The sequence below is a fragment of the Gracilinanus agilis genome, chromosome 2 (assembly GCF_016433145.1).
Source record: "Gracilinanus agilis isolate LMUSP501 chromosome 2, AgileGrace, whole genome shotgun sequence".
NCBI lineage: Eukaryota > Metazoa > Chordata > Mammalia > Didelphimorphia > Didelphidae > Gracilinanus > Gracilinanus agilis.
Window position 1 is genome coordinate 590,515,795 of NC_058131.1, and position 23,089 is coordinate 590,538,883.

Sequence of the window (23,089 nt, forward strand, 5' to 3'; positions counted from 1 at the left end):
TAATTGACCCCAATGATTAATCATTGTTTGGATCAATGGTGCTCCAGTGGTATTCTAGAAGAGACATAATATGTTATATTACACTGAGAATCTAGAGCCCTAGGAATTATCCCAAGATTATCCTTCACAAAAAAATTAACTCCATATCTTTCTTTTCCTTCATGTTAAATATAGGTCACTTTTTCTGTTCATTCACATCCAGTTCTGAGTGCTTCACACCACCTTGAATAAAGAGAGGAAGAAGGTATAGCTCAAATCTGTAAATTAGGGTTTGGCCCTAAAGGTTGAGAACTTCTGACATCCTTATTCATGCCAAGAGCTGTTTTAGATTCATTTAAAGTGTGTTGAGATTTGTTTTAATCCCTTGTCCATTGCACAAGCAGAAAATTATATATAGATGCCCCAAAGCTATAGGCCCAGAGCACCTGCAGTCATTCATTAACACTAAAAACATGTAGTTAGTAACTTAATAATGACTCAGGGACAGGAGGACTAGCAGCCAGCATTTTTAGAAGGGTGAAAAATAACCAAGAAGGAAGTACTATATACAACATAGAGAAGCAAGGAAATGTTTCTTGGAGTTCCCCCCAAAAAAGTAAATGCACCTGTGGTTATTTTATAATAGCCCAGTGGTAGTGCAAAATTCCAAAACAAGCCTATTAAAATGTGTTAAGTTACAATACTTCTGTTTAGGCCTGGGCTCTAGACTCTAATGATGGTGATTGTGTGCCAAATATAAGTGGGAGGGAAGGAGGTAAATACAGTAAAGGCATCATAGCATCCTATCATATGTTTCTTGCTTCATCCAATCTCAGGTTCAGGCATTTGCAAATTTGAAAATCCTACTGAAAAAGAACTACAAAATATAATAGGTTAGGCACCTGCCCTGATGGGGTTGTATGAAAAAAAAAGCAGTTTTACCATAAACAGATTTTACTATATCAGAGTCAAATTTTACAGCATCATTATAAGAGTGTTCCACTGGGCCACACGATTGGCTGTCCTATCAGAACTTGGCTGCTAATATACAGTGGTGCAAACATGCCATCTCACTTCCCTAATAAAAAGTTTTATTGTATCCCAATGCACATTAAAACTACACTAACTGCATTAATACTTTGTAATTTACTTTTGTGTTAGGGAACAAACACAAACCTGGTGCTAATGAGGTCATATTTTCCATTATCCCCATGCAAACCATTAGCTAATTCAGTCCTCAGAGGTTTTGCATAGAATTGAAGTGGACCAAAAATGTCGTAATGTGGTATGCTCCTATTGAATGTCTTGATTACTGCTTCTCTGAATCCAGAGATAGAGTATCCCATTGAGAGGGGTTGTAGTTGGATGATTAAGTTTTAAAACACCCCCATTCAGATGTTGTCAACGTGTTTAATTTACCTCAAACTAGAAAATGTAAGATCTTTTCTACTTTTAAATAGTGTCTTTGTTTGGAAGATCTTCTATGTCCTAGTCAACAGAGATGTTATTTTTAGTCCCAGAATTCTCAACTTGGGGTTCACGGAAAGAATTTGGTGGCTAGTATTTAACAATCAACTTTTGGTGAGGGGCAGCTAGGCAGTTCAGTGGATTGAGAGGAAGGCCTACCAGATGGACCTATGTTCAGATATGGTCTCAGACACTTCCCAGCTATGTGACCCTAGATAAGTCACTTTCCCTTACTTTCCAGTTGCCTATCCCTTACCAATTACTGCCTTGGAACCAATACACAGTATAGAGTCTAAGATAGAAGGTAAGGGTTTAAAAACAATCAGTTTTTGAGGGGGCAGAGGGTGTATACAATATATTTTTTGTTTAATTAGCATGATTAACATTTTCTATCTCATTTTAAAATCTGGAAAATCCATAAAAAATAAAGTCTTGATTTGCAGTATTTGCTAATTTCAAATTCTGAGATGTGAATGCTCACAATAAAGATTTCACAATTGGCTCTTGAGAGTCATTGCGAACTGGGACCAAGATGAACATGGGTCCATGGGGAGATTTTAGGAAATCTGTGAACTTGAATAGAAGAAAAATGCATTTTTATTTTAACTCACTTCTAAATGAAAATTAGAATTTTCTTAAGTTCAGTGTTATTATGTCTACTTCATTCTCATCAGTAAATTCATCAAATTCTCACCCATAGATACCAATGGTTTTACATTTTCTTATTATGTGATTAACCTTTTAAAAATCTTATTCATATATTTAATTTATGATATCCTTTACACCACTTCTAAGTAATTCTTGCTTTATAGTATTTTTTTTAACAAGGGTCAAAGGATGGTTTATTTTTAGGATTTCTTCTCTTTAATTTTATTTTTTTATAAATTTTTTCCATGGTTCCATGATTCATGTTCTTACTTTCTCCCTCCCCCCCAACCAAATCCTCCTCCCACCCCCATAGCCAACACACATTTCCACTGTTTTCATGTGTCATCGATCAAAACCTATTTCCATATTATTGATAGTTGTACTAGGGTGGTCATTTAGAGTTTACTTCCCAAATCATGTCCACATCAAGCCTGGTGTTCAAGCAGTTGTTTTTCTTCTGTTTCCACTTCTGTAGTTCTTCTTCTGAATGTGGGTAGCATTTTTTTCCATAAATCCTTCAGAGTTGTCCTAGGTCATTGCATTGCTGCTAGTACAGAAGTCCATTAAATTGGACTTTACGACAGTGTATCAGTCTCTGTGTACAATGTTCTCCTGATTCTATTCCTTTCACTCTGCATGAATTCCTGGAGGTCATTCCAGTTCACACGGAATTCCTCCAGTTTGAGCACAGTAGTATTCCATCACCAGCATATACCACAATTTGTTCAGCCATTCCCCAATTGACAAGCATACCCTTGTTTTCCAGTTTTTTGACAACACAAAGAGCACGGCTATAAATATTTTTGTACGTGTCTTTTTCCCCATGATCTCTTTGGGGTACAATCCCAGCAATGATATGACCAGATCAAAGGGCAGGCAATCTTTTAGAGATCTTTGGGCACAGTTCCAATTTGCCATCTAGAATGGTTGAATCAATTCACAACTCCACCAGCAATGCATTAATGTCCCAATTTGGCCACATACCCTCAAACATTCATTATGCTCCCCTGTTGTGATTTTAGCCAATCTGCTAGGTGTGAGTTGATACCTCAGAGTTGTTTTGATTTGCATTTCTCTAAAAATTAGAGATTTAGAACACTTTCTCATGCTTATTGATAGCTTTGATTTCTTTATCTGAAAATTGCCTATTCATATCATTTCCCCATTTATTGATTGGGGAATGGCTTGATTTTTTGTACAATTGATTTAGCTCCTTTTATATTTGAGTAATTAGACCTTTGTCAGAGTTTTCTGTTTTAAAGATTTTTCCCAGTTTATTGTTTTCCTTATGATTTTGGTTGCATTGTTTTTGTTTGTACAAAACCTTTTTAATTTAATATAATCAAAATTATTTATTGTACATTTTGTAATTTTTTTCTAACTCTTGCTTGGTTTTAAAAATCTTTCCTTTCCCAGAGATCTGACAAATATACTATTCTGTGTTCGCCTAATTTACTCATAGTTTCCTTCTTTATATTCAAGTCATTCACCCATTCTGAATTTATCTTGGTATCAAAATGTCTGGGAATGCACAGTTGATAATTATAACTCTGAATGTGAATGGGATGAACTTGCCCATAAAACGGAAGCAAATAACAGAGTGGATTAGAAACCAAAATCCTAACATATGTTGTCTACAAGAAACACACATGAGACAGGTAGACATACATAGAGTAAAAATAAAAGGCTGGAGCAAAATCTATTGGGCTTGAACTGAGAAAAAGAAGGCAGGAATTGCAATCATGATTTCTGACAGAGCCAAAGTAAAAAGAGATCTGATTAAAAGAGATAGGGAAGGGAATTACATCCTGATAAAAGGCAGTATAAACAATGAAGAAATATCAGTACTCAACATGTATGCATCAAATGGTATAGCATCCAAATTTCTAAAGGAGAAGCTAGTGGAGCTCAAGGACTAAATAGATAGCAAAACTATACTAGTAGGTGACCTCAACATTCCCCTATCAGATCTAGATAAATCAAACCAAAAAATAAATAAGAAAGAGATAAGAGAGGTGAATGAAATCCTAGAAAAATTAGAGTTAATAGATATATGGAGAAAAATAGAGACAAAAAGGAATACACCTTCTTTTTAGTAGCACATGGAACATTCACAAAGTTTGACCATGTTCTAAAGCATAGAAACATAACAAACAAATGCAAAAAAGCAGAAATAATAAATGCAACCTCATCAGATCATAATGCAATAAAAATAGTTATTAGCAAGGCTACGTGGAGAGGCAAACCATAAACTAATTGGAAATTAAATAATATGATTTTCCAAAATAAGTTAATAAAAGAACAAATCATAGAAACAATTAATAATTTCATTGAAGACAATGACAATGATGAGACTTCTTATCACAACCTATGAGATGCAGCCAAAGCAATTCTAAGAGGAAAATTTATATCATTGAGTGCACATATTAACAAATTAGGGAGGACAGAGGTTAATGAATTGGGCATGCAACTTAAAAAACTAGAAAGCAAACAAATTAAAAATCCCCAGATGAAAACTAAATTAGAATTACTAAACATCAAAGGAGAAATTAATAAAATTGAAAGTACAAGAATTATTGAATTAATAAATAAGACTAGAAGATGGTATTTTGAAAAAACAGATAAAATAGATAAAGTACTGATAAATCTAATTAAAAAAGGAAAGAAGATAACCAAATTAACAGTATCAAAGATGAAAAGGGACACCTCACCTCTAATGAAGAGGAAATTAAGGCAATCATTAAAAACTATTTTGCTCAATTTTATGGCAATAAATATAGCAATCTAGGTGATATGAATGAATATTTACAAAAATATAAATTGCCTAGATTAACAGCAGAAGAAATAGAATACTTAAATAATCCCATATCAGGAAAAGAAATTGAGCAAGCCATCAAAGAACTCCTTGAGAAAAAACTGCCAGGGTCTGATGGATTCACAAGTGAATTCTATCAATAGTTCAAAGAACAACTAATCCCGATACTACACAAACTATTTGACATAATAAACAAAAAAGGAATCCTACCAAATTCCTTTCATGAGACTAATATGTTACTGATTCCAAAGTCAAACAGACCAAAATCAGAAAAAGAAAACTACAGACCAATCTCCCTAATGAACACAGATGCAAAAATCTTAAATAGAATACTAGCAAAATGACTCCAGCACGTGATCATGAGGGTTATCCATTATCAGTGATTCCCAAAGTGGGCGCCAGTACTCCCTGGTGGGTGCTGCAGTGATCCAGGGGAGCGGTGATAGCCACAAGTCAATTTATCTTTCCTATTACTTGCTATTAAATTAAAAAAATTAATTTCCAGGGGGCTAAGTAATATTTTTTTCTGGAAAGGGGGCAGAAGGCCAAAAAAGTTTGAGAACCTCTGTCCATTATGATTAGATGAGATTTATACCAGGAATGCAAGGATGGTTGAACATTAGAAAAACCATCCACATAATTGACCATATCAACAAGCTAACAAACAAAAATCACATGATTATCTTAATAGATGCTGAAAAAGCCTTTGACAAAATACAACATCCATTCCTATTGAAAACACTAGAAAGTATAGGAATAGAGTGACTTTTCCTAAAAATAATAATAAACAGTATATATCTAATACCATCAACAAGCATTATATGCAATGGGGATAAATTAGAAGCCTTCCCAATAAGATCAGGTGTGAAACAAGGATGCCCATTATCACCTCTATTATTTCACATTGTACTAGAGACACTAGCTTTATAGTGTTTTACTTACTAAGGATGCTTGACTAAAAGAAGAGAACATTTTGGGGGACTTAGAGCCCCTATCTTAAAATATCTGAATAATGATAGCTGACATATTTATCATGTCTTAAGGATTGCATATGTTTTACATGCATTATTCTTTATTTTATCTTCAAAATATGTCTGCCATAAAGACCATAGCAATTACTATTTTGCAGATGAGGGAGAGGCTTAGAGAAATTAAATGGTTTGCCCTTGGCCACATAGCCATTATCAGATATAGAGTTTGATTTCAGGTGTTTCTTGACTACAAATCTAACACTTTCCCCACTGTTGCACATAGTTCCATTATGGAACCATGATGTGTTGTTATATGAAGGAGGGATTAAACTTATCCTACTTGGTTGATGGAAGGAAGCTGAAAGAAGGTAGATTTCAGTTCAATAAAGAATATATAAAACATATTTCAAAGTTTAAAGTTTAAGATAAAAAATTTATCTCAGAAGATAGTGACACTAGAGGTTGTTAAATGAAGGTAGAACAACAACTATTCAGATATATTGTAGAGAGAATTTATACTTCAATTAATTGACCCAACTAGATGACCTATGAACTTCCACCCACCTAGGGTTTTAGTTTTTTTGTTTTAACTTTTTTGTTAAACTAGTCTCAAACATGAAAATTTCCATTTGCAAAGAATAATTTATACAAAATATCAAACCTCATTTTGTACAGGTTGGTTTTTAAAAAAATATTTACTCACTTCAGCATGTTCAAGCCAGAGCTACTTTGCTTGTCTGGCTTGCTTTCTGAACCTTCTTCTGCTCTCTGTATATTTTCTTTAAAATCTTTATTAACATGTGTTTCTTCCTTAATGTTTTGGAAATCACTATTCCAAACTCTCTTCTCTCCCCAATTTTCCTCAACCCACACATGACATTTCAGTTACTTATCACAGATGAGCATAATGAAGTAAAATAAATTTATATATTGACCATATCCTAAAATATATCGTGTACTTCTAGTCTATCACCTCTCTTTCAAGAGGTGAAAGCATACTTCATAATCAGTATTCTGTAGTCATGGATGGTGACTATACTGTTAAATCTTTTCTCTTTTAAATGTTTTCTTTATAATGATGTCATATAAAGTGTTCTCATGGTTCTGCTTATTGCACACTATAGCATGATACAAGTATCCAGTTTTCTCTAAATCAATTTTTGTCATGTCTTATAGTAAAATGATAGTTATTTTATTCACATATAATAATTTATTCAGCAATTTTCCAATGGATAGTTAATGGGCACTGACATACCAGTTCTTTGCTACAACAAGAGTACTATTATTAATATTTTGTACATATAAGACCATTCTTTTTAAATCTCTTTGAAACATATCTCTAGTATCACTTAGACAAAGAGAATAATATACAATTTGGTAATGTTATAGGTATGATTCCAAATTGCATTCCAGAATGGTTAAATAAATTTACAGCCCCATTAAAGCTACATTAGTAAGCCTGCCCTTCCATAGCCTTCCAACAAATGTAATTTTCCATTTTTCCTCATATTTATAATCTGACAAAAATGAGATAGAAACTGAGATTTCCTAATTTGCTTTTCTTTTACTATAAGTGATACAGATCATTTGTTCACATGGTGGTTGAAAATATATTTTTTCTTTGAGAACTGATCACATTCTTTAACCATTTATCCTTTAGGGAACTTCTATTATTACTAAATTAGTTTCCTGCGTATCTTGGATATATCAGTCCATTAACGGAATCTTGCTGCACATTTTTATTCCTCCTTAACCTTTCCCTTCTAATTCTAGCTGCATTGATTTTGTTTAGTCAAATGTTTATGTAATGTAGAAATATATATCATCCTTCCTATTCCCATTCATTAATCACCAAATATGTATCATATAACTTTTCTAAATAATTTTTAAATTCCTTCAATTCTTTCTTGTTTTTAGTTTTATTTTTCAGATGTTCGTAGGGAAGAGGTAAATTTAGTTCCCTAGTTTTATTACAGCTATTCCTTTATCTACCAGATTCCCTATTGAGCTTGTAGTGTGTGTTTAAATATATATGTATATGTGTACATATATACACACACATATGTGTTTATGTGTATATGCTCTACCCTTCATCATTTAATTCTTTTTTTTTTAAACCCTTGTTTAAACCCTTCAGTGTATTGTCTCATAGGTGGAAGATTGGTAAGGGTGGGAAATGGGGGTCAAGTGACTTGCCCAGGGTCACTCAACTGGGAAGTGGCTGAGGCCGGGTTTGAACCTAGGACCTCCTGTCTCTAGGCCTGACTCTCACTCCACTGAGCTACCCAGCTGCCCCCTCATCATTTAATTCTGATGAGAGTAGGGTTCTTGTGAGGTCCACTCTTCCTACTGCTTCCTCCATGTTTGAATTTGTTCTCTTGTTTTCTAGTTGTAAGACAAAATTATGTTTCCTTCTTCATTTCTTTCTTAGCATATTCTTTTTTACCCTTCATATTTCTCTCAAGATCAACAAAACAGAAAAACACTTCTTATTTACCTATCTTGCATATTTAAATTCTTCCGTGATTTAAACACATTAGGATTTTGAAGGGACACAGACTCTTTTCCAATTAGAATATGAGTGCATCATAATTCTGTAATCTCTTTTTTTTCTTAAATATATTTATTTTTCTAGTTTTCTCTTGACTCATATTTGCAATAAAAAAATTATTTTTATTTCTGGTTTTGTCAAGGAAAGCTTGAAGCATGTCCTTTCCATTATACATCCAATTTTCTCATGGAGAATTATGCTCAATCTTGTAGCATCAGTTGTTTTTGTTTGTAAGCCTTTACTTTTTGCCTTACACAATAGGATTCTAAGATTTTTTTTTCTCCTTTGTGATTGTTGCTGCCAAATCTCTTTTTATCCTGATTGTAATTCCTTGGTACTTGAATCACTTCTTTCTGGATTTTGCAATACACATACACATTATGCATTTATATATACATAGTCTACATGGTACATAATTACAATGTTTGTAATATATATGCATATATATGTACTTGCATGCATATGTACATCCACATACATACATTTATAATGAATACATATTTGTGCATGCTCACATATACACAATCCATATATAGATGTGGACATACGTGTATATGTGAACATCCACAGACATATATAAATTTATGCATATTACTTATATTCCTGTAGAAATTCTCTATTTTGGCTCTGATAGTCTGCTATTTCTGAGAGTTTTCATTTTGGTGTTCTTTCAGGAGATAGTCATTAGATCCTTTCTATTGTCAATTTGTTCTCTGCTTCTAGAAAATCTAGACCATTTTTATTTATGATTTATTGGGGTATTGTATCTAGTCATTTTTCAGTCATACTTTTCATAGAATAAAATGATATTCAATTTATTTCTCCTTATCTTGTTTTCAGGTCTGTTGTTTTAGATATTAGATACTTTATATTATATTATATTATATTTTGTCAATCTTCTGATTTTGTTATTTTTAGATTGTGCATGTGTATTATTATACAAAACATATTTCCATGTTTTTCACCATATTTTGAAAGTAGATGAATATCACTTACACTAGAGAAAAATTCATAAATGAAATCAAGTGAAGAATGGCATGCTTCAATTTGTGTTTAGACTTTGTCAGTTCCTTCTTAAGCAGTGGATAGCATTGTTCACCAGGAGCACCTTGGAGTTGTCCTACATTCTTGCATTTCTAATAGTAAGTAAGTCATTCACACTTGATCATGTATGTTATTTTTCTTCTGCTCATTTCACTTTGCATCACTTCATAGAAGTCTTTCCAAATTGTTTTTTTTTTGTTGTCATCTTGTTTATCATTTCTTATGATGTAATAGTTTTCCATTACAATCATACACTACAACTGTTCAGCCATTCCCCAGTTGTTATTTTATAAACATTACATGTATTATTGTGATCTGTTTGGTATATTCTAATTTTCAAGAAAGCCATTATTTCTACCTTTTTTCCCCCAACTATTTTCCTCCCAGTTCTTCCTTCCAAGGGCACTTACTTCAAGACTTTTTTTTTTTACTTTATAGCTCTCTAATAGATTTGTATTTACTCTCTTCTGGCTTTGCCCCCTAGTTCATAATTTATTTCTTTTATTTTTATTTTATTTTATGACATTCAGTGTCTTATGTTTATTCATACCCCCAATATCAGATTCTGAAATCTCCTCCCTTTCACTCTTTTTTTTCTCTTGTATTGTTGCCATGCTCAGACCCTACCCACTCCTCCACTCATGGATGATGTGATTAGGCCTTACTTGGTCCTTATCTTCATTTCCTGGGTTCCTGAAACTGGTTTCAATTTCTAATATGTGTGTACTGAGAGCAATGAGAAGTTCCAGTAGTCTGCTCAGATCTCCAGAGTAAGCTCTCTTTGGGCAGAATTCTTCTGTAGGCTTTTCCCCCCATGGGGCCTCCCTGGTATACGTGCTTCTGCAAGCTTCAAGCCTATTTACCTGAGCTTGTGCTGGATTTCTTGGCAGGATGCCTCTTATAGCAGCTTCTGGCTTTTTGTGCAGTATTAGACTGGATGAAGGAGCTTATTAATGTTTCTCTTTAAATTTTTTGATAATTTTTTGATCTATTGGACTTATTAGATCACTGCTAAAATATTTGTGAAAAAACTTGGCTTCTCTATGATCTTTTATGCCACCATTTTAAGGGAAGTCCCTGAATTACTATTATGTTATATTTAGGATTTTATCTGAAGAAATTAATACAAATCATACCAAAAACAGTTGGATTCTGTCATGAAATCTACTGAGTTTGAGGGATCTGTAATGATGCCAAAAAACCAACTTAAGTGAAATCTTTACCTTTTCTACAGATGTAGACACATTCTTAGATCATTTCCCTCCAGGCCTATTTTGATATATAAGTATTGTAAAAATGATCCAGGCTCAAGTTGGGATAATCCTTAGGATGTAAACTTCACAAGAGCTCACATCATGCCCCCTTTCCTTGATCTATACAGTGGCTATTATATTTCACAGAACTTGGGCTCTATCTACATGATTTCAGCTGGATCAGCTATACACAAAATATTTGATTTGTTTGAGTCAACATGGTAAATTCTAGGCTATAGGAAGAAAGGATGATAGGATTAAATCTGAAAGAGACTTGCAGATCATCTAATATACATCTCTTATTTAACAAATAAAGATACTGTGGTCCAGAGAGGTTAATGATATTACGAAGAAAACAAATAGTAACATTTTCTTTAGTTCCAAATCTAGCATTTCACTACAATTTCAGTTTCTTTATTACATGTAATATATACATATATAAATACATACACACATATGTGTATGTATGTGTATATATATATATGTATATATATATATATATATATGGTAAAACAGGTAATTCATCTGATTTCCATGCCTAATTATCTTCCTTTTTAAAAAATCAGGTACTTTTTAAACTCTTATTTCCTCAGGGAACAACTGAAAAGCCTAGAAATCTACTGAAATCAACCTCAAAATCACCTCTAACCCTCAACCTTGGGATGGAATCCAGAACTAGGACTGAAGAAAGTTTCGAAGCCTTATTCACACTATAATTCCCCCAAACAGCCTCAAAATTTCCATTGGAAACTCCTTCAAATCAATTACTCTTTGGACTTCTTGAATTCACTCCAGGTTGATCCTTATCATTGTTTTGCTCTACAAGAAACTCATAAAGGCTTTTGTTAGCTAATAGACCTTGTAGACCACTGAACTAATAACTATTTCGGTCAGTAGTAGTAATGTACACAGTTTGATTTTTTCCTTGCCTTTTCTCAACCACACCTATCTCACCCTTTAACCCTGCTTTCCAAATAATAGGGAAGAATTTATGCTCAACAGAAATTCAGATATGAATATGCTACATATCAACTTCAGAGCAGAGGACAATTAAGCATCCACAGGCCCAGGAAGCAGCATAGTTAAAGAGTTAGGAATGAAAGTATGCCAATATGGCTTGAACATATATTTTTGCACTTAGGGGACTGAAGTCTTCTCAGAAGGCCTGTTATTAAGAGTTAATATCAGGACTTGAGGATGAGTGCTGAAGGTTTGGAACTTATATCTACTATAAATTCCAATTTTCATGACACCAAGATCTGTGTGCTTCCAGGGAATCAGAGATTAAGAGCAGAGTGTTTTCCTCACATATAAAGCATCTTCTTAGTATATGCCCTCTTCTCCATTTTGGTGAGAAGTTGCAAATCTGGCATCTGGTATATGTTCAAACTTCTGGGGAAATTAGCCTTTTCTTGATTCTGATGCCTGAACAGACTCACTGCTATCTCCATTTGCTTCCATCCTTAGATCCCTTGTGTTTGGAGTGACCAGCCAAGGAAACAGCAACATTTCCCTATACCAGTTCCATGCTGTCATTCTAGGAATTTGGAGGGAGAAGACCCTGATTACCTAGTTCTGAGTGGGCAAGATCGCAGCTTTAGCCTTTTACCCTGTTATCCTTGTGGATTCAGAATAGCTGTCTGCTATTCTTTTTCTCTTCTTACATCTTCTTGCAATCTTATCTTTATCCACCTCAGTTTTCTTTTTCCAGTGTGTCTTTGGGAAACTAGCTCCTATTATTAACCCTTCCCCTTTTACCATGGCCCTATTTACTTCATGCTCTTTCCAATTTTTTTTTCTGTAATGGAAATTTGGCTGTCTCCAGAAGAAAAAACATTCTTCTATATATTCTTCAGTACTAGGTGTTTCCTTCTTATCCTCCTAACACATTGGACCAGGTGGAAGTTTGGACTACTCCTAGTTTTCAATGCTACTTCCAAACCACTACTTTGCCATAACTCAGCAATCTTACTTTTTTTTTTTTTAAATTTTCATGTTGTTTGCTGTATATTACCCAATCACATCCATCTGTTATCCTCTAAGTTAATTTTTTCTATAATCTCAAGGATAGTGGAGTGTATTCTTTTTTACAACAACTCTTGTTATCATCCAAGGGAATTCAATAAACATGTGGAATTGGAGGACTTGAACATCCTAACCTTTTTTACTGACCTCTTAACTTGCATTACATATATCTTCACTCTATTGAATCTACTTATACATCTTATCTGCCAAAGAATCATTATTCCTTTTCTTTCATTCATCTTTAATCTTTCCTTCTTCATTGATTTCTTCCTGGCCATTTCCTAACTTATACAGGTCATCCTCTAAACCAGTGGTTCCCCAATTTTTTTGGCCTACCTTCCCCTTTCCAGAAAAAAACATTTCTTAGTGCCCCCTGTCACATACTATCACTGCCCCTTTACAGTTATTCACCGCCTCCAAATGCACCTATGACTATCAACTCCACCCCCACCTCCCTGATTGCTGCAGCACCCACCAGGGGGCGGTGGCACCCACTTTGGGAATCACTGCTCTAAACCTATTAGCCAATCACTCAAGCAATGGTTGTCTATACTCATTACTTCCATTTTACTTTTCAGGCTCTTACTACCTAGTTTCTGACCTGATCATTTAACTGAATCTTCTTTAAGATTATCAGTGATCTCTTAACTTTAAAATCCTAGTCTTAGCTAAACTATGGGAACTAAATGTCGTAAAAATCTATCCTATAGAGGATTATCTTATAGAACAGATATATTTGGTCAGTGACTGATATAAAACTTTAATATATTTGTTTTTTAATTTAATTTAACTTTAACAGTCATATTCCTTTATACATTTTTATTCCATAACTTGTGTCCCTATTTTGATTGGTCTCTCTTATTTCCCTACCCAGTTCTTTTTCTTTTGCTTCAGCATTATTCAACTCTTATTCTCTAAATGTAGATGTCTTCTTGAGTTTTATCTTGGGTACTTTTCTTTCTCTAAGACACACCCTTGGTGATTTCAAAAGCTCTCATGGACTCAGTCATTTCCCAGAATATGATTGTTACCTGCTGGATACCGATAACTGGATGTCCAATCTACACCTCAAACTCAACATGTCCAAAGTAAAGCTTGACTAGTATCTTTCCCCTCTTTGTCATACTTTGTCCATTCCTTGCCAAACCTCATCCATAGACTATTCCTACTATTTCCTTTACATATATTCATGTGCTTCTTAGCAGTGATTCAAAAAATCATGTAGCTGTGTCATCTGGTTCTGATGCAAACTTACATTACAAAATTATCTAATATCAACTGGGCCTTCACTGTGTCAAGGTAATCCTTTTATTCCTTTCTAATTAATTATTACACTCCCCAAAGTGATGTTCCAGAATCATGTCTTCTCCTTTCTTGACTCCCATACAGTTCCCTCTACCAGAGCACCTTGTATCATACACTAGAACAGTGGTTCCCAAACTTTTTTTGCCTACATCCCCTTTCCAGAGAAAATATTATTTAGCGCACCTGTCACATACTATCACCACCCCCTTACAGTTATTCACCACCCCCAAATGCACCTGTGGCCATCACCACCCCCCTGGATTGCTATAGCACCCACCAGGGGTGGGGGCGCCCACTTTGGGAATCACTGCATTAGAAAAAAATATTATCAATAATGAACTCCCTCTTCCCTCCTTCTCTAAATCCCTTGGTATTTTCCTCTATTCTCTTCTCTTTTACACTACTTTCTGATAAAGGGATGGCCTTTTCTTCACAATGGACAATCATCCTACATATATCATTGATTCGATCTTCTCCTGCCTCTTCTATCAGATTACCATTCCATCTTTTTCTAGCCTAATATCCCTTTTTACTGACTCCTTTCCTGCTAGCTACAGATATATCAAAGACCTCACACATCTTTAAATAAAATTCTTATTTTATTCTCATATTCCCTTAAGCTATCTTTTATATTTCCCTTTTCTTTCAAAATAATATACCTTGAAGAAAAAAAAATTGTCCATTTTCATTGCCTCTATTTCTTTCCCTCTTACTTCTTAATCCTTTATCATTTGATTTCTGACCTCATCTCTTTCTTCTTGATAGTCTCTCTCCTTTGGGTTTTCATGGCATAATTTGTTTTTTCTTTGCCTCTATGTCTCTGTCTTGCCCCCTTCACTGTCTCTCCCTTTTTCTTTTTCTGTCTCAGTCTGTCTCTATCTCTGTCTTTATATGTGCCTCTATGTCTCTATGTCTCTATCTCTTTGTGTGTGTGTGTGTGTGTGTGTGTGTGTGTGCGTGCGTGCGTGTGTGTGTGTGTCTGTCTGTCTGTCTGTCTGTCTCATTTGTTTGGAAATCAGAGGACCTGAGTTTTTATTCTGGTTTGGGTGCTGCCTAATTTGCTGACCCTTGGCCATATCATTTCATTTACTTAGACATGACTTTCCCCTCTAGTACATAAGGAATAATAATAGAAGTTATTTAAAGTTTCCTTCTAGCTCTGGATCCCATGATTTCCTACATGGAAAAGCTTTACTTCACAATTTTACCAAATCTTGGTCACAATTATACACAAGAGATGTGGTCCAATAGAAAGAACACTAGATTTGGAGACTAAGGACTGAAGACTCTCATTTGTACCCAATATCTGATACTTTTCTCCTATATGACCTTACGCAAATTATATAATTTATCAATTTCCTCATGTGTCAAATGAGGAAATGGACTCGACTGACTTCTAAATGTATCTATAGCTCTAAATCTATGATCCCATAACCTTCAAAAATGCAAAGTTAATACTGAAGTAAATTGACAATAGTTATATACCAAATTACTTGTGGATAAACTATTTTGGGGGGTAATTGTGATAGAAAAAGAGATTATTTCCAAATTAACCTATCATATCATCCTATTGCCACATTTTTTGAAGGAACTACAGTTTTTGGCAACTATTGAAAGTGTTTTAATTACTTTTTTTAGCCAAAAACAAAAACCTTGTTTGTAAATTGAAGTGACCGACAAAGAATTTGGAGACTTCTCTACACATAGTTTTCTTATAAAAGAAACGTGGCAAAATAACAACAACAACAGACCAGCATGGACAATTTTTATTTCTCTTATTCATATTGTATATCTTAAAGTTTCTGACAGATAAACTGTTAACTGTTTTCCTGTTAAGCTCCAGGCTAGAGGCAGCCATTTCCTCTCTCTCCACCTAAAGCTAACCCTAGTTGGATCTATTATGGAGAAGAGGGCAAGTAGAGAGAAGGAAACCCAGTGACAGAGGCTAGGGGCTGATCCAGATCATCCCTGTTGTACTTAACTGTATTTCATTTTAAGTAAGTGTTTCTAACTAGACAACAGACACTATTTTCAAAGGTTTAAGCAAAGCTTTTTCATGTAATGTGTATTTATTACTCTCCTTCAACATTTAAAGACTTGGGCAGTGGGAGAGAGATGTGGCATATCTGTAAAAGCCCAAGAGCTGATGAAATCTCAGTCAGATCTGTTATCTCCCAACGCTTTAAAGGTCTTCAACTGGGAGATTAGAGAACAAGGTTACTGTGACAATTTGTTTACACGCAGGGAGAGATTAAGATCTCGTTGAAAAGGAATAAAAATAACATCATCTTGAGCTGTCACAGCATGAGACCCATTGTAATCAACACTGGTCTGATTTCAGGGATAATTTAAGACCAATTTATTATCTTAATTAAAAAAAAGAAGAGAGAATTCAATGTTTCAGATGCCAGTTGGATTGTTAGGAGACGATGCCCCTGGAGGATCCATACACAAAGCAGTGAGAAGATGTACAGGGTTCCAAAAATAAAATCCCCCTTGCTGATAAAAAAACCAAAACTTTTAAAAATAAGCACCAACATCAATAATATGCTCAATAGCAAAGCAATTCCTTCCTTTACTTCTGTTTTGTGCCACTGTTTATGAAACCGTCAGATGCCAACATATACTGATTCTTATCGATGCTTTCATTTGGAATCCTCGATTTTTTCCTGATTTTAAATAGCCTTCTGGCAAAATTTCGTGTTCTTCCATTTCCTCTCACTTTGTTTGTCCTGCCTGTCTATAAAACCTACTGCCTATATAATCTTTGCTTTCCTTTAGCCCTTCTTTTCTCCCTCTCTCTTCATGTAAGTCTTTTCTGCCACCTAAGAGAAAATATGAACTACATAAGGAAAGTTGGAGATGGGGAATGGAGAGTATTGTGAATCACTATACTCTCCCTTCCACCCCCCTGAATGTTCTTGTGCCCAGTACATGTCCTCACTCCTGGCTCTCACCACAAAAGCGACAACAACCCGCCCAACCCACAGAATGAGTAATCTTCTCACAAAGAGCCCTTTGAGAGGACAAAGTAGTTGCAGTAAAGGAAATGTCCCACTGGGAAACCAGGTGGACAGCAAACATTCACTTTCCATTACAAATGAGTTCAAGGGAAGCAGCCACCCCAGCATGGGATGGCCAAATCCATCCAAAGCCATTCTCCACCATCCCACTCATTTGAAAACCAAACATGTATCCTTTCCACTCTCTCCCTCCCCTTGTTTACAAACACGTTTACAAGTACTTTGATAGGTGACCTTATTTACTTAGTAACCTGTGGATTCATTTATCTTGAAATTAGCAGGTAATGAAGTGGAAAACCTCAACAGCCCTCCCACTAATTAACATGATAATAAGATTGTTTTGCTACAGAGGTACAATTAGCATGTATGAGCTAGAGGGGGAGAAAGATCAATAAAATGTCTGAAGGGTACTACTAACAGGTCTCAAGAATAGAACAAAGAAAAGGAGCTTTATGGGGGGAGAGGAATAACAACCACTTATAAGTTCATCCATTTAAACATACCTAAATCTGCGCATCTGCCCAAGTTAAAATTGTTTGCCTGCCTTCTTGACAGGGGAGGCAGGCTGAAAAGAATCATAAAACATACTCTCTGGTGCATGTGAAATGAGTTGAATTTGATAAGGAAGGAAAAGATTTTGTTGACAGTTTCAGATGTGCAGCTTGAAAATGCTTTAATTGAAAGGGGGGAAAAAGAGAAGAATGTTGGCAAGTAATTATGCCCATAAAATGGTTCCATTTGCTCTTTTTTTCAAACAAGTCAAACAGCTCAGATATAAAACTTTGAAAAGAGGTTCTTGCACATGCAGCCTCAACATACATTTTCATGAGAAACTTTAACACACAAAGTGCACATCTCAAATATTTATTTATTCCACAGACAGAGGTGTGCAGAGTAAATAAATATGACTTTAAAAAATTGCCTCAATATGTATTTACCCAGTAGACTAGTCTCTTAGGTAAATTACATGGATTTTGGTAACCTTCCCTGACATTTTCCCTTGATTTTAAACATACACAAACAAGGAATTTAAATGTCCAAAGTGTCTAAATAACCTAATTGAACTTGTGACACAAACCAGCAAGAGCCAGGATACTAAAGAGAAGCTCTAAAAACTTTTTGGAAGGGAAATAAAATGATGGAGGACTTTTTAAAGATCTGCAACAACTTAGAGGGTAGGATAGCAAAGAAAGACAAAAAGATGAAGAAATGAAATGACATTCAAACCAAAATCTTCCTCCCTAGCAGGGCATTATTTGTATCCATTTTCACTTTCCCCAAATTCCCACCAAATAAATATTTCGAATCTGATTATGTGTACCTCTCAGAAAGTTAATAACCTACCCAAAAAAAAATCTAGCATTCTCTGTGAGTCACCTTGTCTTGATTCTTTTGAGCATTACAATTCTAAAAGCACTGTTTCTACTACTACATCTTTCCTCTAAAGTGAATTTTGCATATTTTGGCATGTAGTTAGAGGAAAATTTCTTTCACTGATTTGGAAACATCATGATCATCTCTGAATCAGCAGTCTCTTGAGATCCTATAGTAGAAACAGGGTGATCCTTTGCATTTTTCTGCAATGGTCCAAGGTGCTAATGATTCATTTTGGATATCATTAAAATGTGGGTGTCAATTCCTTCCAATGCTGTGGAACTTTCCTTATACAGTATGTGTGATTTATGGAGAAGATGAGGATTGAGAATTCATCAATTGAAGGATGGATTTGTATCTATCTTGGACATGCAATTAGTTCTGAAAAACTCAACAATCTGTTTAGGATTAGAATTAATTTTTAATTGAGATATTTTTTCTAGCATTTATTACCAAGTAAACTTCTTATTTTGAGAGAGAAAAAGGGTTCTTGCTTATGAGTGACATGTGTTTGATTTTGTTAATTGCTTCAGATTTTAATTTGGAAAGGTGATGCCTGCATTTGTTTGGAGGTGGCAGCGGTATAGCTAAGGGACACAAGAGAGGCTAAGAATTTCATCTGGGAGAAGCTGAAACTTTCTGCCTGAGCAGTCATCCCATTAGACATTTTACAACCAATGGTAGTAAGGCTCAGTTGCCTACTGTGTGAAGGTAAACACCAAAGAAAGCTTTGTACAAAGAACCCTGGGAAGAAAGAAAAAGGAAAGATTTGCACACACACTGTACCTTTCAACTAAAGCCAGTTGCAGTGAATATAATTATAAATCTATTTCTATTACCCCACATAGGACTACTGAAAGATGGCTTTTATTATTTAAGTAATTCACATCTGTATTAGGAGATTTACCATAACCAGCAGCTACTATTTTAGATGAGAAAAAAAAAGAAGAATGCTACTCCCTGTTTTCTAAAGGATTACCCCCCCCCCCAAGTTTATGGCTTTATCTGGGATTTCTGGTTTTATATCTCATTTTACTTTTGACTAAGCTGGTTGAAAAGTAGGAGAGTCTGATGAGACAGTGGGACATGGACTTCTTAAATAGACATTTTTTTCTAATTATGATATTGTATATATTCCCAACATTTTTAGAGTTTGGATATTATTTATTTTCATGCTTTCAAAATACAATTACCCACCCCAAAGGCTTTGTTTGACATACATTTGTTTTTAAATTAAAGTGAATTTAAATTGATTTTTATGGGAGAAATGTTTCATTATTTTAAATAAATATTTTAAAATATCTAGACACTCCTACAAGGAATTATAGACAACCAGGACTGAAAATCTCTATGCTAGAAGGAAAAAAAAAGATTGTAAAGACCTCAGGCCAAGTCCTTATCCTTCAGAGAATCCCTTAGGGTAAGACAGCTTAGATTCAGATCCAAACTTTTCATCTGTGAAAAATTAAAACAATATGAAAAAACCCAGGAGGATCAAAATCTGAATTTATTTCAGAGAAATGTTTGTGAGTTCTGAGAGATAGCTGCTGTGTTTCCCAAATGGAATAATTTCAAGTTGTGTTTGAATAAAGAACTTCTTTAAGCAGTCAAAAACTAATTTTCACTAGTTTTAGTATGGACTTCTCTTTTCCCATATCTTTATCTTCCATCTTAGAATCAACACAATGTATTGGCTCCAGGGCAGAAGAGTGGTAAGGACTAGGCAATGGGGCTAAGTGGCTTGCACAGGGTCACAAAGCTAGGAAGTGTCTGGGATCACATTTGAACCCAGACCCCCTCTCTCTAGGCCTGACTCTCAATCTAATGAGCCACCTAACTGCCCCCCCAGGGATTTCTTCTTAAGACAGATAAATTGAGGTACATATAGGTTTACTGAAGGTCACCTAGTAGCTATTGGAGTAATTTTTAACATAAATTGACTTAGCATTCTCTTGATTTCTAACCCGATGGTCTCATCTGCAGAATTCATCTCTCCTTTGGCATGAAGAATATTTAGGCTGACACTTCCCAAAATTATAGTACAGAATGAGACGTTAAACATTTTACTATTCTGGTTGGGACTTCTTTTTGCAAAAGGTACTCATAATCTGAGGAGAAATTGAGTAGTATTTTAGTTTGTCTTTTCTGGCTCTTAGCGGAATGTCCAAGTTGGTTGCTAAAAATAAATAAAGGGTTTAATGGGAGGGGAAGGACAGTATAAATTTAACCTAATATGGTTTCCTTATTCCTTGCTAAGAATGCACATGTGACAAGAAATTTTTAGAAGGACTCCTAAGAGCTTGTAATAAGTAGTCTTTTTGGCCTAGATTTGTATCTTCCTTGAGAATAGATGTAATTTTAGAGTTACTTTTAGGATTTTTTCTTTCTCTTCATATTCCAGGGTACAATAGGGATCTTGTCTCAAGGTGTGAAGTCCTTCCATATTTATAAAGTCATGCCACCTGCCTTGTATCCTTGTAAAATATCTAACATTAATAAGAATAAAACCACAAGTTTGCTCTGAGGATGCAAAACAAGGTCTTATTGTTATCTTAGCATGAGGAGTTTGGGCATTTTTGGCTTTACCTCCAGTGTTTGTACAGCCCTTAGGAAGCTGATGTTGCTTAATGCTGTATCTCATTCCAACTACACATTTTCTCAGGAAAGATGCTTTACCGTTTGACGGACAAACAGGGTGGCCTAGGTTTCAAATTTCCCCAGCAGGGATTCTTCTTTCTCAGGAAGACCTGAAGTCAAAATGTGTGTGTGTGTGTGTGTGTGTGTGTGTGTGTATGTGTTTGAGTGTGTTGCTACTCTCAAACTCAACTCCATAGGACAAGGGAGAAAGGGGTTTGGTTGCTCATCACATTGCCTGATGAGGACTTTAACCAAAGCATTAGCTAATAAACTCGCTGTCCTGTGGGACCTTAAGGAGGCAGTGTGGGGGAGGGAGCAGATGGAACATGTGTGATTTTCCTACTTTAAGCAGTACTTGTGACTGGCATGGAAAATAGGATGTTTTTGCGCCCCCCCCATCCCCACCCTTTATTGTTTCTAAAATGATTCATTTGGAGTTCAGGGCAGTTTTAGAGAACAAGCTACCAGTGACTGACCCCCATTCCTTTTAGAAACATTGTCAGTTTAAGGTACTAATTCATCCAAGCTCTTTACCATGATAAATACCTTCAAAGCTTGTTAGAATTGTTATGTCAGAGACAATTTAGAAGGAGCATTCAGGATGCTTTAAGGAAAAGAGTTATATGCAGAGAAATAATTTGAACTTTATTCTTGTAAGTGCTGAGAAAATTATTATTCACTTAGAAATATAAGATTTGTTTTGTTATTCCCTAAAAGATGTGTTATTTTAATAATTTCTTTGAAAGAAGCATCTAGACCTATTTTTTACCAGTTATAGAGCATTCCCAGTGTGAAGAATCCTCTTACCATTCAAAGATGTAATTTATAGGTTTAGAGCCTTGTCTAGTATATTGAGAGATTGGTTTACCCATGGTCCCACTTAGATAATATGTGTCAGAGGCAGTACTTGAAGGTCTGCCTAACTGTAAAGATGGCACTGAGTTCTCCTTGCTTTTCTGTTTTTCCTTACTGAAAACAACATTTCTGTTTTGCGCAAGTTGATGATATTTCAAAAACTATTTTATTCCTAGGATTTATTTTGTTTGATGTACTGTGATTAATTGCCCTATAACAGGGTGCTTGAAGATATAATTTCTTAATCACAATTGTGTATATTGAACATACACTATTAATAATAATAATGTTTAGGATGGCATTTGCCCAACTTTTTATGGTTCATAAGGTCATTTCCCAGGAACAATGCTATATATTACAATCTATATTTTGTGAGTGAAGAAACTGAGCCTCAGAAGTAGTAAGCGGTTTATTGCAGAATCACCCTGGCTGAGTCTCACTTCTAGGTAACTATTGTAGCCACTGTATCTTTATGCCTTCTGGAAGTATTTGGAGAAGAGTAATGTGTAGTAGTGAGCTTATTAAACCTACAAACAGAAGTCCTTTTTAGTTTTTGGTAAGGAGAGAAAATTACTCTTCCCTTCTCCCTGAGTAAGGCACTTCTCTTCAAAGGCATTGCTCACTAATATAAAGCTCCCATAAGAGGGATGCCATGAAAGGGTTAACAATGCAAAGTGAGATTATTCCAGAAGCAGAACCAGTCCTGACTGCCCACTTCTAAAACACTTAAACACATGTACTTGGCAGCATATACTTTTTGGCTCCATTTGAGCAAAGAACCCAAAAGTAATGTAGAGGCAAAATCTCTCTCCTTTCTGGTTTTGGGAGGTGACATTTTGTGCTCCTATGTATGAGAAGAAAGTTAATAAGTGAGGTATTTTTTGCCTGCACACATACACATACTCATGCAGTTTATTGTTATTTTTTGATGGAATTAAATGTAGTCAACCTAAGTGTGGCTTGTTTTGACAACTTATTAGCAAAGAGTCATTAAATAGTTTTAAAATTAAATATACTATATTGGTATTTTGAACCAAATTGTATGTATGTAGACACCACTTTCTACTTAAGAGGTAGCTGGGTCATAGTGGGTAGCAAACTGACCTTGGAGTCAGGAATATTTTTGTTTAAGTCCTGCCTCT